Below are 16,138 nucleotides of genomic sequence, written 5' to 3'. Positions count from 1 at the left end.
AATCCCATTCAAGAACATCCGTACATGGACTCATTATGGCACAGTACCTCCGAGGCAACTGTGCACCTTCAGGTTTGTTTGTCAACAATGCACCACGACTATTTCTTGATGACAAGGAGTTTCTCAAGGACTGGTCGATGATAGCCTGGAGGTGCACAAGGGACTGGCTAGTCTTGATCATCAAAACCGCAAAGAGAGTAGCGGATAAGATATTAATTGAGATCCAGGTCCTTGAGGGCCAGATTAAGACTACACTAAAAAGCGGAATGTTCAAAAAGGGACAGGAAGACAGTGATAAAAACAATAACGAATTTAGAGAATCCATTCTTTTCAGTAAATTAGAAAAGTTCAAGAAGGACTTAGCCAAATTCTCCATGGAACGCATATATCCATACACTAGTGACACATACACTGCCCCAACATTCAACCGAGGTGGCAAGAAGGGTGGCTCCACGTATGGTACATCTAGTTCTGATGGAGCATCTAGTGATTCAGATACCTCACAACATGGATCTGCTGGTCAAACTCCCAGAGGCCGGGGTAATAGAAGAAACTGGAGAAATGGTAATTACTCCCAGAACTTTAACAATTTCCAACCGTGGTGGCCGGCTAATCCATGGATGTTTGGACCTCAGTGTCCCCCCCAAATGGGTGCTTTTGGCCCCCCTCCAATGCAACAGGGTCCAGGGTCGTTTCCTTTTTTAGGATTTGGCCAGAGACGAGGCAGGGGCAGGAGGAGACAAGGGAACACGACACCACAGGTGCATTGGAACACAGAAACTCCTCAGCAATCGGGAATGGATCTCCGCAGCGGAAAGAAAGTCCCACAGGACACTGCAGGGACCAGCAATCAACAAGCCTTGTGATGAACCTCAGTTCACACACACTCTCTCCTACCGAAGAACGGCTCCTGAACAAAGGCTTAGGGTTTGTGGCTACTCAGAAAGGGGATCCTTTTGTAGCCCAGATTGAACTGGCGAAGTTCTTCCGCAAAATAAGGCTGCACTACTTCTTTTCTAAATCAGAACAAATAAGCACTGTCCCTGAAAACAACAATACGGGATTGAGAAAACCCTCCAATTTTAACCCACCTGCTGCGGTTCTACCTCCGAAGGTTTTGACCTTCGAAGCGGCAGTGGAAAATGACATCAAACGCATCTATGAGACAGAGACTAGACCATTCATGAATCTCTCTAAAGATGAACAGCTTGCTCTACGTTCACTAACATCTAACAAGAAGATCATTATCAAGCCAGCTGATAAAGGTGGAGCAACAGTCATCTTAGACACCGAGACATACCGGAATGAGTGCATCCGGCAACTGAGTGACCAGAAATCATATTTTCCATTGAGAGAGGACCCCACCGAGAGATTGCAGACTAAAATCAGCAACCTGGTAGAAGAAGCAACCGGTGAAGGTTGGATAACGCCTCAAGAAGGACAGTATCTGGTCACAAAACACCCGATTGTTCCGTACTTTTACTGTCTTCCGAAAGTGCACAAACCTCAGAGACCGCCACCTGGCAGGCCCATTATTTCTGGTATTGGCTCCGTTTTAGAACCATTATCTACTTTTGTCGATCATTTTTTGAACCCTATGGTCAAGGCCATGCCTACCTTTCTGCAGGACACAAAAGATGTCCTTAGACTACTACCAACAATATCATATGACGTCAGTACTGATATCTTGGTATCATTTGACGTAGAGTCTCTATATACGTCTATTCCACAAACTGAGACCCTAGAAGTAGTAGGTGCCCTATTGGAACAGAGGGATTATCAATCTATCACGCCCACGAGTTTCATTATGCAACTTGCCGAGATTGCGATGAAAGAGAACTATTTTCGCTTTGAAGAGACCATCTACCTGCAGACGTCCGGGACCAGCATGGGCAGTGTTTTTGCGCCGAGCCTGGCGAACCTCTATGTTCACCATTTTGAACAGCAGGAGGTTCTGACGCCCACTAATCCATATCTGTCATCATTACATATATGGAAACGATATATTGATGACATCCTGGTGGTGTGGCGAGGCACGGAAGAAGACCTACTACTATTCCATGGCTGGTTGAATAGTAAGAATGCATACTTGAAGTTCACCATTGAACACAGTAGAACTTCATTAGCCTTTCTGGACCTAAGACTACATGCAACCATCAATGGCATTGAATCAGAACTCTATCGGAAGCCTATGGCTAGAAATGCACTCCTAAGGTATGACAGTTGTCATCCGCGAGCCCTGAGGGACAATCTGCCCTTTGGCCAATTTCTAAGGGTACAAAGGAACTGCTCCAGCAAAGAAGCCTTTGAAATTCACTCTAAGAACCTGGAAACCCAACTGAGTGAAAAGGATTACCCGAGAAAGATCATTCGGAAATCAAAAAAGAGGGCGTCCAACAATAATAGGGAGTCCCTATTGGAAATACAGCCACCAAAGGATAAGACAAATCGCATTGCCTTTGTGAATACATTTAACACACGCTCAAACCAGGTACAGAAAATCATAAAGAAGCATTGGTCTATCCTAAAAACTGGAAATGATGACATCGCTCCTCCCATTTTTGCCTTCAAAAGAGGACAAAATCTAAAAGATCAATTGGTCCACACGCGCCCACGCAACAAAGAACCCAGGCAAGTCGGCACGTTGTGGGACTTACCTCCAGTTTCCGGACACCATCCTTGCGGGGCGTGCAGTGTCTGTCCCCAAACCAGAAAATCCACCGAGGTCGATATTGGGACTAGTCGCCCTTGGACACAGAAGAGATTCACCAACTGCAATAGCAGCAATCTAATATACTTGATAACCTGCCCATGCCCCTTGCGATACGTCGGTATGACGACCCGCAAAATCAGGACAAGACTACAGGAACACAAAAGCACGGTGCGGTGTAAAAAACAAGCCACCCGCCTCACCGCGCATTTTTTGGAAAAGGGACATGGCCCGGAAGATTTCTGTTGGACTGTTCTTGAGCAACCGCAAATACCCATGTCCTGCACTGACATCAGCCGGTTCCTGTTCAAAATAGAACAGAAGTGGGTATACCGTCTTAACAGTGACAAAGAGGGACTCAATGAACCTATCCCCTGGATGTCCCTATGAACTTGTAATACAATACACGTAGTTCAAATTAATTAACTACACGGGTTTTCGCTAGTTTACCTTGCTCTGCCTCTTAAGCGCCCTCTGGCCATAGATTACTCTTTTGATTTCCCTAAATATACATTGGTGCATATATTTGTTTTATTGATAGTCTATATTACACACTAATTCTGGTTGGGACTACATTTCCCAGCATTCCCGCGGTCATGTGACCTAATCATGTGACTGCCATCACTCCATGCACAACGAGGAAGTGCATATCAGTCCTGTCTAGAGAGACGTCGGTGCCCCCCCAAGCAGTACAGCTGACTGCCAGGAGACATCGACGGTTAGGTAAGCGAGCGCTAGTTCTTTCTAAGCGCGAAGCCTAACTGAAACAGCGCTGTTAGATAACGATCGCGCTACCACGCAGATCAGCGCCCAAACGCGCTAGTTTAGTTATCGCGCTCCAGCACTCCCTGCCTGCTCCAAAACGCCGAGCGCGTTGTTAATAAACAACTAGTGAGACGGGTACTCTGAGCGCTAAGCCTAACTGAAACAGCGCTGTTAAATAACGATCGCGCTACTACGCAGATCAGCGCTCAAACGCGCTGGTTTAGTTATCGCGCTCCCTGCCTGCTCCAAAACGCCGAGTGCGTTGTGTACAAATAATTAGTGAGACGGGTACTCTGACCCGGTTATTACAATAAACACTACCACTTCTGTAATATAGATATCGATCGCGCCAGTACTAGCGCTATATTTTGGCTGCCTGAAGTCCCCAATGCTAAGCATTTATACTGAAAGCATTTGGCTTAAAATCGGTCAGGCTGACACTTGTGGGGTATTCTTTTCTGACAAGCGAACATACACGCTGATAAGCGCAGTTTATACAATGAGCTATTTCTCTATGACCATGCTATCCTTGACTTGGCCTGCCATTTTCGGATTGATGGAGTCGAGTATTAGTGGGATGCTCCGCATTTTTAATGAGGAGTATGAAGGACATATTAAGCATTTCGCCACCATGTGAACTCATTTTAGACTTTGATCTTTTGCTCTAAAGATATTACTTATGAATTCTTTGTAGAGCGGTGCTCCTCAAACCTGCGCTGTGGCCAGGTGGGGTGAAGCCTCTCAACCACCAGATTTGGGTGAGTCTGCTAATTGGCAATGTTTGTCCTTATACATGTGAATGTCCTGTTGTCACAGTATATTAATCATGGGAATATGACACATTCATGTTCTTTCTTGTATTTTGTTTGTCTTTTTGTGTGGATCAAATATCGTGCGACGCAACAGTATTCGGTTGAGTATGTACCTGAAGATCAGGTGATATTGTTCTTAATTCCTTAATCTAAGTAGCAGTGTTTTTATATTTTTGGTCCTGAAGAATGCATTTGAAACTATGTTCAACACAATGCAGAAACATGTCGACCACCATGTAGTACGGTGATTATTTGGAACCCGCACTTACACTTGCTTTTTAAACCTTAGGGATTGGGAGACACTAATAAATGTTGTTCGTCCACCCGATCACCTAATTTTATATCTTTCCCTCACTTAACACTCTTACCACCACAACACTGCCTCACCAGTAGCCACTTTAATTCTTTGTACTTTATACACCACCCTTATCTCACACATATCGGTTACGGTAACATCTGACCGGCCGTTCAGTCTCCTGGGTAAGGAGAACCCAGATGATGAGAAAAAGGGCGGTACAGTGTGGCTTCTGATGGGAACTATTTCTCCATTTGCTCTTGAGCCTTAGTCTGGCCGGCATTTCACTATCGGAGCTCACTCACTGGTGTCTTTTGTGTTGCATTGGTTTTGTGATCCACCCTTTTCTGTGACCCCCAGGTGTTTTCTGTTGTGATAATACTGTATTTTGGGGCATGCACCTGGTCGGTCGGTAAACTCGCCCTTAGACCCTACTCTCATTGTTTGTTGTGTATACAATGAAGAAGTGCCAACAATGGATTGAATCTTTCTGTGATTTTTAATACAGAGTTTAAAACTTTAAAAAGGAAAGAAAGGGGGCGTGGCTTGAGCGCCGAGCTTAATGGCTGCTCATTGTTGAGCTCTGTGATTCCCCAGTCTTCTCCTATGCACAATCCGTTAAATCGATTAAAAAAACCACCACAGATAAGGAACTAGTACTGGCGCATACTGCAGTAAAAAGTCCGGAGAGTGGCAACAACCCAAGCGGAGTCCAAAAGAGAAGATAAAACCTAGTCCTTCCAGCCACGTACTCGAGTGACTGCATATGCCGAGATGGGACCCCTGCCCGAGTGCAGCTCAGAGGTGAAAGCAGTGACGGTGCAGTGCGATGCAGGGCAAGGTGAGCCTCGGGAGCCACAGGTATTGTGAATTCAGTGCAGTGGATATAGACAAAGACCCTCAAGCAGGAGAGGGCCGTAGCAGCAGTGACAGCAGTCTGGGCGCGAGTCTGAGCCAGGACAGAGGCGAAAAGGGCGGCGGCCCGAACTGCCTTCATACAAACTGGTTGTGGGGCACAGCATGACACCGCTGAGGAGTGGACCATGGGGACCTCAGATCGGAGCCCAGTGTAACTACCCAGTGACCAAAACTGCGTTGCACATTGCTAAATAAGGAATAGAGGCAGAAGAGAGCAGAAGCTGTATGCCCCCGTGGGTGGAATGAAGAATTATATAAAACAGGCTGTAGTAGGTGGTGACCAAAATTGTTCAGTTGGCTACACTGGGGCCCTACACAATGTTATGCAAAACGAACTGAGCTACTCCTGGGAATATTCAGTACCTTGAGCGCTTACTGGAGCACCGAATCTTCCAACGTATCATAGCCGCAGGCAAGTGCCTTGTGAAGATAGTGCAGTGATTCAGTCTAATGCTTGACTTGATCCTAGCATTGATTGAGTGATCTGGTCTACCCAGGAATGCCAGTAAAGAAGAGTGAGGGCCACAGACGTAAATAGCAATAAGTGACAATGCAAGGTGCGACAATGCGCATTGCAGGTAGATCATAAGACCTAACAGAGGGGAATCCCGACAGGCCATGAGAGGTGGTTCACCTCGGAAGCTGGCCGCGGGTGGTACCCTTGAGAGGTCCAACTTGAAGATGTCTGGTAACAAAGGGTCGAAAAGTACGCTCCAGACACAATTGGACAAGGTTGCAGCCTCGACACCAACTGACTCTGAGATATCAACTAAAGGAAAAGTGGCTTGCGGAGGGGGGGTTGGACAGCGGTGATCCTACCCTGAAAGACATAATGGATTCCATCACAGGTGTGAGTATGCACTGGAACAGAGACTGGACTCCTTCACCATTGAAGTAACACTGATGAGAGCAGACCTTCCGAAAATGGGGATGAAAGTCAAAGTCGACTACTACAGAGCTGAGCGGATGAACTAAGCACATGCAACAGGAAATCAAAGAACTCCAAGCAGCCTGCAGGCTGACAGAACACAAACTCGAAGACTACGAAGGTTGATCACGATGTAACAACGTCTTAATATTAGGGGTCCCAGAGAAGGCGGAAGGCCCAGCAGCGGAACTCATTGTCGAAGACCTCATCACTAACTACTTGAGACCGAAGAACCTGCACAAGTTCTTTACAGTTGAAAGGACGCACGGAGTTCCAGGTGGCACACCAAGACCGGGGGCTCCCTCGAGACTGCTGTTGGCACGCCTCCTAAACTTTGGGATTGAGATACTATACTTCAAACTGCCCGTACAGCTCCTCCCATCAAATATGAAAATAGCGAACTTTCTTTATTTACGGATATCACAATAAATGTGCAGCTCCAGAGGAGATCCTTTTAAATGCCAAGAAATAACTTAGGGAGAAAGGTTTACGCTACTCCATGCTGTTTACTGCAAAACTCTGTGTTGAGGCGGAGGTAAAAAAAGACTTGATTCTTTTGAAACACCAGAGCCAGCACTGGAGTGGCTGGACAGTTGGAGGCCTGCAAAGGACCACAACCCCCCAAGATGTAAAGAGTATCCCTCCACGAGACACACGTCTCCTAATGGACGATCGAGGAGGCCGGGCAGGGAAGAAAACGCTGGACACAGACATGGTGATCGGAGGACATTGCCAGTGGCACCATTGCTGGACTCTAAAGATTGAAAATTTAAGTGACTGCACTAATACTAAGCGATGTCTAGGATCGATTGGTGTGGTATTTACAATGTGTGGCAGAGGGCAATGGGGAACATGTTCTACCCTCCCCCAATTTCTACTTAGTTTAATGTTAGGACAACAGGTACTCTGCACAGTACAAGATAAAAAGGGGTATAGGTTTGCAATTTATTAAGAGGCATGCCCCTGAAGTGGTTCTTCTCCAGGAGACACATCTAGTTGGAAATACCTGTAAGGCATTTGACCAGGTGGGGCAATAGCCTTGTTGCTCCCCCCGGATTTACTTCTGGGTCCAGTGCAGTGGGTATTATGACAAGATGATCCTTCCCTATGGCGGTTGCCCATACTCGGTCTGACAAGCTGAGATGATATGTGGCAGTGGTGGGACACTGGGAGTGGTCCCTCTCACTCTAGTATCTGTATATGTATTCTCAGGAATGCAGACACCCACGTTCAGGGATCTGGGTAATCTGGTGTGATAATTCCCTGAGGGACGACGATTAATGGGCGGAGATTTTACCTCAGTGGTGTCGGGCTGTCTTCACAGCTATCCCCCTCGAGACTTACAGTCTTTACAGATGGTCCTCCTCATTTTCCTTGAGGCAATTGGGCCAGTGAATGCCTGGAGGATCCATCACCCTTTGGAGACTCAGTTCTCATTTCATTCTGGGGCCCATAATAGTGTCGTGATTGAGAGCAGCGCAAGAACACGCAAGCGCCACTAACCTGACTCCGATGGCCAGTCCTCCCAACTCCGTACTGCAGAAAACCCAACAATGGAATTATACCCACTATTCGAGTATGTACAGAAAGGGACCGCGAGGTGGTTTGGCAACTGGGGATCCGGTGCTTCCGGTATCGTCTGGTCGATATACCCACGAGGTCACCTGTACTGTGACACTGTAGAAGGAGGAGAAGACAGAGAGCAAGAAATTAGTACCACAAGCTGCTACTGTCTGAACTCTTTTCCCCCTGTTACTAAACTCACCAGCTTCTCAACCCTGTGTATCCGAGAATGAATCCAGAACATACACTCTGCACGTATATGGAGATGTTGCCAGAAGTACTGAGAAGTTAACTTCACTTCTTGACCTAAACACACCTCAGTTTGCCTAGGAGAGGTTTAGGAGGGATTTTACGTACTTGGTGTTAAGTGACACGCCCTGTAAGGACCACAATACTCCTTGTGGACAGACTAGCCCTGAATAATGTTTGTGGCAGTAAACACTGATAGTGAGGATTGTAACCCCACTGTACATAAACTATAATGGAAGGTGCATCTGCACCAGTACTAAACAAGTATCAGAAAACGACAAGAGAATAACGTAGGAGGCGAGCCCGCACTCCTCAGGTATACTTGCGCGGCAAGATACGGCTTGTAACAATGACTCCACAGGACTTCTGACCACGCAGGCTTTTCGTCGGCGTAGACAACTAACAACACTCTGACCACGCTGGCTCTTCGTCGGCGCTGTTTGCACAAACGATATCTGACCTCGCAGGCTTTTCGTCGGCGTCGTTGCTTACCAGAAATCTGACCACGCAGGCTCTTCGTCGGCGTAGACAAGAGTAACACAAACTCCAGCGAGGACAAACCAAACTGCTGGCGAGAGAACCCGGAACAAGATTGCCAAGCCCCGTTACGTTCCGTAGGTGGAGTTTAAATAAGGTCCTCCCATTGTCTCAACCCCCAGCGCCGTATGGCCTTCTGGGACTTGTAGTATTTCCGTAAGGGGCGTTCAGTACGGAATCTTTTGCATCTGGCTATGTCGACGGTGGCGATCGCTACAAATAGCCTCTCCCGCATCAATTGCATCCTCACCCCAGCAGACCAAGTGGGACTCATTACAGAAATTAGACACTGAGCTCGAGGCATATCTGATCACGCCCCGATTTTGGCACAGTTGGGTGTTGAGGTGGGCCAGATGGGAAGATAGCTCCAATAAATCCCTGTCATCTCCGCAACCCTTAATCAAAGCAAAATTGACAAAAGCAATAGTGTATTACTTTCAGGACAAAGAGGCATCAGTGGGATCTGCTAGAACACTTTGGGAGGCATTCAATAGCTGGTGCTAGGAAAGAAAACAATGCATATCTGGTGAGGTTGGAAGATTAAATTCTCCAAATGGAGGGGGCAATGGGGGACTGGTACACAGAACGTGGATCACTTGCTCAAACTAAAAAGAGATGAATACAAAGGGGTTGCAAGAGATTTGGCAAAAGCACTAAGTAGGGACAAACTTGGTAGAATATATGAAATGGGCAACAGAGCAGGGAAACTATTGGCATGGCTGGGCAAAAGAGACTACGCAAATCACTAATACCCAGGAAATAGCAAATGAGTGTGATAACTATTACCGGCGAGTATATGTCTCACACTCAGCTCTTCCTAAGGAAGACTAGGTGGCATGATTATCCGACATTACGCTGCCATCCCTATCGGAAGAGGACAGAGCAATGTTAGAAAGTGACCTCACTAAAGAAGAGGTGACACAAGCTATAAGGAATTTGCAAACTGGGAAGGCGATGCACCCCAATGGTCTCCCAATAGAGCTTTATAGACTAAAACCTGACACAATTGCCCCCTATCTCATGGCCATGTACATCGAAAGTCGAAAGACAGGCCTACTTCCCCATGACCAACGAACGGCTAAGCTACTGGTAATTCACAAAGAAGGTAAGCCCAAAAACAAGTACTCCTCATATAAACCCATCTCTTTATTGAATGCAGAAGCTAAAATATTGGCAAAGCTGTTGGCCCCCAGTTTGGTGGGGGTAATATCAAAACTGGTCTATCCGGACCAATCAGGCTTCATGCCTTCTTGAAGTACATCGCTTAACCTCAGACGACTTTCTGGAGTACTGGGACGTGTCGATACACTACAAGAGGATGCAGTGGTGTTGTCCCTGGACGCCACCATGGCATTTGACACAATTGAATGACCCTACCTTTTTGCAGTGTTAGCGAAATTGAGGTTGGGCCCCACCTTCATTGGCTGGATAAAACGCCTATATTCTGACCCACAGGCACAAGTAGTTGTAAAAACAAAAAAGAAAGCAGAACCCTGTTAAATTCCAAAGACAGACAGGAATGCATCAGGAAATAACTCTCTCAGACTCCGCCTCGACTGTTAAGTCAGCTAGCGACTGTTGCCCTCACCTGTAAATGAGCTACAGCCGATCCAACGTTCTGTGAATTTGTATTGAGCGCTTATCACCTGTGAGGGGGTCCAGGCGGTTTGCAGGTGAAAATGGCAGCAGCCTCATTGGAGTGATCACTCAAAAATATAGTTTTTTATAGTTCACTTTGATAAAAAAAACATACAGTTTGAGAATGATGGTCACTGAGAGGGAGCCATTCATTGCTCAACAGATATAGCAGATCATTCCAGATCTCCCCCACCGCCATTATCACCATCTCTCCCCGGGGTGAGGGGCAATCGGAGGCAGCAATGTTGTTGGCTGATCAGACGGTGGCCACATTGGAGCGAGTAGATGCTGTTGCTGTTTCAACTGCGCCGACTAGCCCTCTGCAAGGTGGCATGAGTAAAAAACTAAAGGGAATAAAGGAATTTCCATTGTTTATAAAGGAAACTGTTTTGCAACTTCCACACCCTCCATCCTCCCCATCAGTTTCTGGCTCTGTTGAAAAACCTCTTAACACTCCCAACACCATTCCGCTAGAGTCAGGACTGGCTCCATCAGGATCCCAAGTCCCTGAAGCTATTGAAGATCAGGCAGCGATGCATAAAAATCTTGAAATAGTTTGTCAAGAAGTTCAGCAGGAGCTGAATTCAACTCAAGTACATGCTTTGGTAGCGCCCCACACACTTTCAACCTCCCTATGTGCAGAGGGGAAGACGATGCTTGGGCTTAATCCCTCTCAAGATTTGGCCCAAGATTCGTCCCAAGCCGAGGCGTGGACACAGCTTCGGGCCCCTCCAGAAGTATTGGTTCCCTTGACCGGCCCAAGGTCTCTCGAAGGGATTATAGCTGGGGATCTCTCTCCCGCTACGGACACTCCCCTCATTTTCTCCAGTCCAAATAGGAAGCCATCTGATGAATTCCAGATGAATATTAAAGACATGTTGAATCTAAACTTGGAGGAAGTCCGCGAGTGTAAGAGAACTCAGAAGGCTGAGCTTGTCGCTCGAAATCTACGACTAGGGAAATTCGAAGAGACAATGTCAAGCTTTCCAATCAGAATCCAGGAGGCGGAAACTAGGATCTCGGTCCTGAAGGACGAAATGACTACCGTAATGGAAGATAATAGAGCAATGGCCAAAAGCAAGAACTTCCTCGAGAGCAAACTGGAGGAACTAGAAAATCATTCCCGGAGATCTAACCTCCGGATCGTTGGAATTCCGGAAGATATTGAGGGCTATATAAAAAACAGGATTCTATCAATGTGCATTAGTGAATAATTTAAGTTTTATTGATGATTATCTATCTAATGAGTGTGGAACAAAGCTCTCTCTTGAGATGGCAAGACGAGGGCACTATGTGCTTTTAAAATACCCCTCACACACTAAGAATCCCTTAGTGTCATGCTTCATCATGGGGGTCTTCCCGCCCCTCTACGGGGCGGGGCGTGCTACGAACTACAAGCTACGTGGGAGCACTAATTTTGTGACGTTAGGCTATGTGTGGTGCAGTGTAGGTGATATCAGTGAAGTGTAGGGACCTATATATGTGAATGCAAAATAAAAAATTCCCTGGCTAGTAGAAAAAATAATTTATTAACTTCTCTGGCTGGGACCATTAAAAAAGGGGGTTTGTTGGTAGAGCAATTTGCTTGCTACCTGGTCCACATGTTTCGTAAGCAGTCCCCTGCTGCTTACTCATCAGGACCTCTGATGGTCCCCACAGAAAAAATACTCAATTTTGAATGCTAAATAGTATGCCTAAAGTCCTACAACTGAGTAGTAAAAATCGGCTACATAGTTGAGCTTCGGGGCTTGAGTGGGCCCAAGTTGAAGCGTAGAAAAAACTGACCTGTTATGGTCTCTGTAAAGGAAAATGGGAGAAAAAAGGAATACAAGAAACATGTAAATCAATGCTACAAGAGTCTTTTCACATAGTTCTCAACATCTGTATTCTTGCGAGGGTCACACTGTCATTGCGCGTCCCTTAATGACATAAGCATTCATGTTTTGCTTAATGCGGGGATAAAAGGGCTTAGTATACTTTTCTTAGTGATTATGTTACTCGTATTGGCAATATTTGTCATACGGTTTTCTCAACCACATTATTTATACGTGGGCAGGCTGTTCTCAAAGCGCACACACACATGTCTCAATACATCCAAGTCACAACCCCAACAAAAGTGGACCAGAGCCGTTGAGACATTAGTGTTTCTACCGATAATTGCAATGTGGTTCAGGATTTGAAACAGAGGGAAAAGGGTTCTTAGTATCTGAATGCTTAGATGGAAATGCAGATACACATGAAGTCGTGTTGTCACGTATAACTGAATAAAACGTGCATACATACTGGTAAGACACATCTAGCGTGCCTCATGAGCTGGCAAACGAAGGGTGTTCCACGTGGTAAACTAAAAAGGAAAAACCGCATCCTTCAGTCATTTCACCATACTCGTAAGTTTTTTTACCTTTGTAGTGTACGAGACCAAGTTTTAAAGACTCGTGGTCAGAGTCTATTACTTACGTTACCACTTCTTAGAGCAATGCCTTAATCATACCCTTGTGCCGCTCCGAGGGATAAGGTGGCCATGTCTCTGCCGTCTTTTAACCTGAGTGAGAAACCGTGTGGTCATCTCTGAATCATGTCGGCGGTGTAGACTAGAGCGCTAACCCAAAATGGCCGCCGTTCGTGGCATAGCAATGTGAAACAGACGTACCTAGTAGAGTCTTTCTTCTATTTTTGCATCAAATTTCTACATTTTGAAAACACAGGTGTGAACGTGGTTCCTACATGCTCTACATTGTCTATTTTGAAAATAAATTATTTACGAAGAGGGAACAATGTTGCTCATTTACAATGGTGAGAGAAATGGTGATTGAAAAGACCAAAGTTAATATGGTTCCTGCATGCTCTGCATTGTCTATGCGGGTTAGTGCTTGTAGAATCCTTCTTCTATTTTTGCGTCAAAGTTCTTCATATTGAAATTAAATTATTTTCAAAGGGGGCCAATGTTGTCCATTTGGAATGATGAGGGAGACCAATGTTATTAGTTGGGCCTAGGTTTGAAAAACCTCATTAGTTTGTCCAATAGTGAGAGAGGGCAGTCCCTGCATGCCCTGCATTGTCTATGAGGGTTAAAAAACTCATTTATATTTTTGATAGTGAGAAAGGGTGGTTCCTGCATTTACTGCATTGTCTACATAGGTTATGAGTAAGTGCAAAGGCTCATCGTGGTACAATATTCAAGAAACACCTCGTCAATATTTCAATGGTGATCAAAGACAGATGCTTGTACATTCAGCTACTTTCTGGCTAGTTTTCGTCCAGGATGCGCTCAGGAGGGTATATTATATGCAACCCCCAAATTAGGATGATGGTGAGCACACACTATAATTGTCCCCATGGGATTTCGTCGTTGAGGCCAATTTTATTTGAGTTAATGCAGAACACCCATCTCTGTTCTTTTTCTAAGAGGTGTTCCTCATTATCAACCGATTCAATTATTGTCCAATTAATATCCTCCAGTTTATGACCGCTTTCAAGGAAGTGAGTGGTCAGTTTTGTACTGGCTTTTTTGCATTTGATCGTGCTCTTGTGTTCCCCTATTCTGGTCTTTATGGCCCTGCTAGTCATGCCAATGTATTCCAAGTTGCAAGGGCAGTTGATGAGGTATACCACATTTAGACTGTTACAGTTTGTGAAGCATCTCTGCTCCCAGGTGGTCCCATTCTGGAAGGTCAGTTTCTTGCTCTTTTTGGTTAAACAGCAGACTTTGCATTTACCACATGGGCGGTGCCCTTGTACAAAATTTGGGTTTTTATTGGAGTCATTTCTTTAAGCTTTTGGTCTCGTATGGACCAATATGTCCCTTATGCTCCGCCCCTTTCTATGAGAGAAAAAGAATTTGGGTATCTGTAGGCCTCCACTGTTAAGGATCTTCCAATTTTTGTTCAAAATTTTGGTCACCTGGTTGGAGCTAGTATTGTATGTGGTTATACAAATAGGTCTCTGTTCCTCCTCTTTAGGGACCTTCTCTTCCAGAAGACTCTCTCTGCAGTTGTTTCTCGCCCTCTTATATGCCTGGTTAATGATTTTGTCAGGATATTGGCGGAGTTCCAATTTTTTCCGTAGGTCTATGGACTGGACTGGAGTTTGAAGTTCTCAATTTCTGTGCAATTTCTCCGCAAGCGCAGAAATTGGCCGTAGGGTAGATTATCCCGAAGATGCTTAGGATGGAAGCTCTGGTACATCAAAAGGCAATTCTTTGAAGTACTTATGAAATGGGTGGTGGTCATTAGTCTACCATTTTTGGGAAAGATGTTCAGGTCAAGGAATACGAGGTTGCTGTTTGAGCTGGTACTGGTAAACTTGAGGAAATCATCCTGTAGGTTCAGCCAGGTTAGAAACTGTTGAGAAGTTCTTTCATCTCCATCCCAGATGATAAGGATGTCATCGATGTACCTCTTCCAGGTCCTGATGTTGTCTCTGTAAGGGTTCCTGGGGTTCAGTATTCTGGTTACCTCTAGATGGTGAACGTAGACACCAGCTATACTGGGAGAAAATGTGCTCCCCATGCTGGTCCTGTGTTTCTGTAGGTATAAGGTTCCGTTGTATTAAAAAAAATGTCCTTTAATGCCAGGGAGCAACACTCCATAATCACATTTCACAGTGTTTGGTACTCCGTATCGTCTTCAAATAAGACATCTTCGATGATGGCGAGAGTTTCATTGTGTGGCAGGCTGGTATATAGGCTCTCCACGTCACAGCTGATTAGGAGCTGGGTTTCGGGATCAAAAGTCAGGTCCTCTATTAGGTTCAGTACATCTTTGGTATCTCTGAGGTAAGTGGATGTCCGTTGGACCATCGGTCTAAGAAATGCGTCTGCGAACTTCGAGACTGGTTCCAGAACGGATCTAATCCCAGAAACAATTGGACGTCCCGGGGGGTTGTTCAGACGTTTATGTATCTTTGGTAGAGTATACATATAGGGGGTCCTGGGGTTCTTTTGGCATAAGAAATCACCTTCTTTCTTGGTGAACCAATTGTGGGCTAATGCCTCTTCCACCATTGTGTTGAGCTTGACCTTGATACTTTCAGTGGGGTCAGTGCGGAGAACTTTGTAGTTCTGTTGGTCCTGTAGGAGTTGCATACACTCATTATCGTATTGTGTCTTAGTTTGTATCACCGTGGCCCCGCCCTTGTCTGCTGGTTTTATTACCATTTTGCTGTTACTACTCAGTTATTGTAATCCTTTTCGCTCCTCCTTCGAAACATTCTGGAACAAACACTTGTTTGTTCAACGAATTGAGTTCCTGCGCTTGCGAAGAAATTGCACAGAAATTGAGAACTTCAAACTCCAGTCCAAAGATCTACGGAAAAAATTGGAAATCCGCCAATATATGGACAAAATCATTAACCAGGCATATAAGAGGGCGAGAAACAACTGCAGAGAGAGTCTTCTGGAAGAGAAGGTCCCTAAAGAGGATGAACAGAGACCTATTTGTATAACCACATACAATACTATCTCCAACCAGGTGACCAAAATTTTGAACAAAAATTGGAAGATTCTTAACAGTGGAGGCCTACAGATACCCAAACCCATTTTCTCTCATAGAAAGAGGCGGGGCATAAGGGACATATTGGTCCATACGAGACCAAAAGCTGAAAGAAATGACTCCAATAAAAACCCACATTTTTTACAAGGGCACCACCCATGTGGTAAATGCAAAGTCTGCTGTTTAACCAAAAAGAGCAAGAAACTGACCTTCCAGAATGGGACCACCTGGGAG

The sequence above is a fragment of the Lissotriton vulgaris genome, chromosome 8, assembly GCF_964263255.1.
Source record: "Lissotriton vulgaris chromosome 8, aLisVul1.2, whole genome shotgun sequence".
Classification (NCBI taxonomy): Eukaryota; Metazoa; Chordata; class Amphibia; order Caudata; family Salamandridae; genus Lissotriton; species Lissotriton vulgaris.
Note: the sequence above shows the minus strand (reverse complement) of the source record.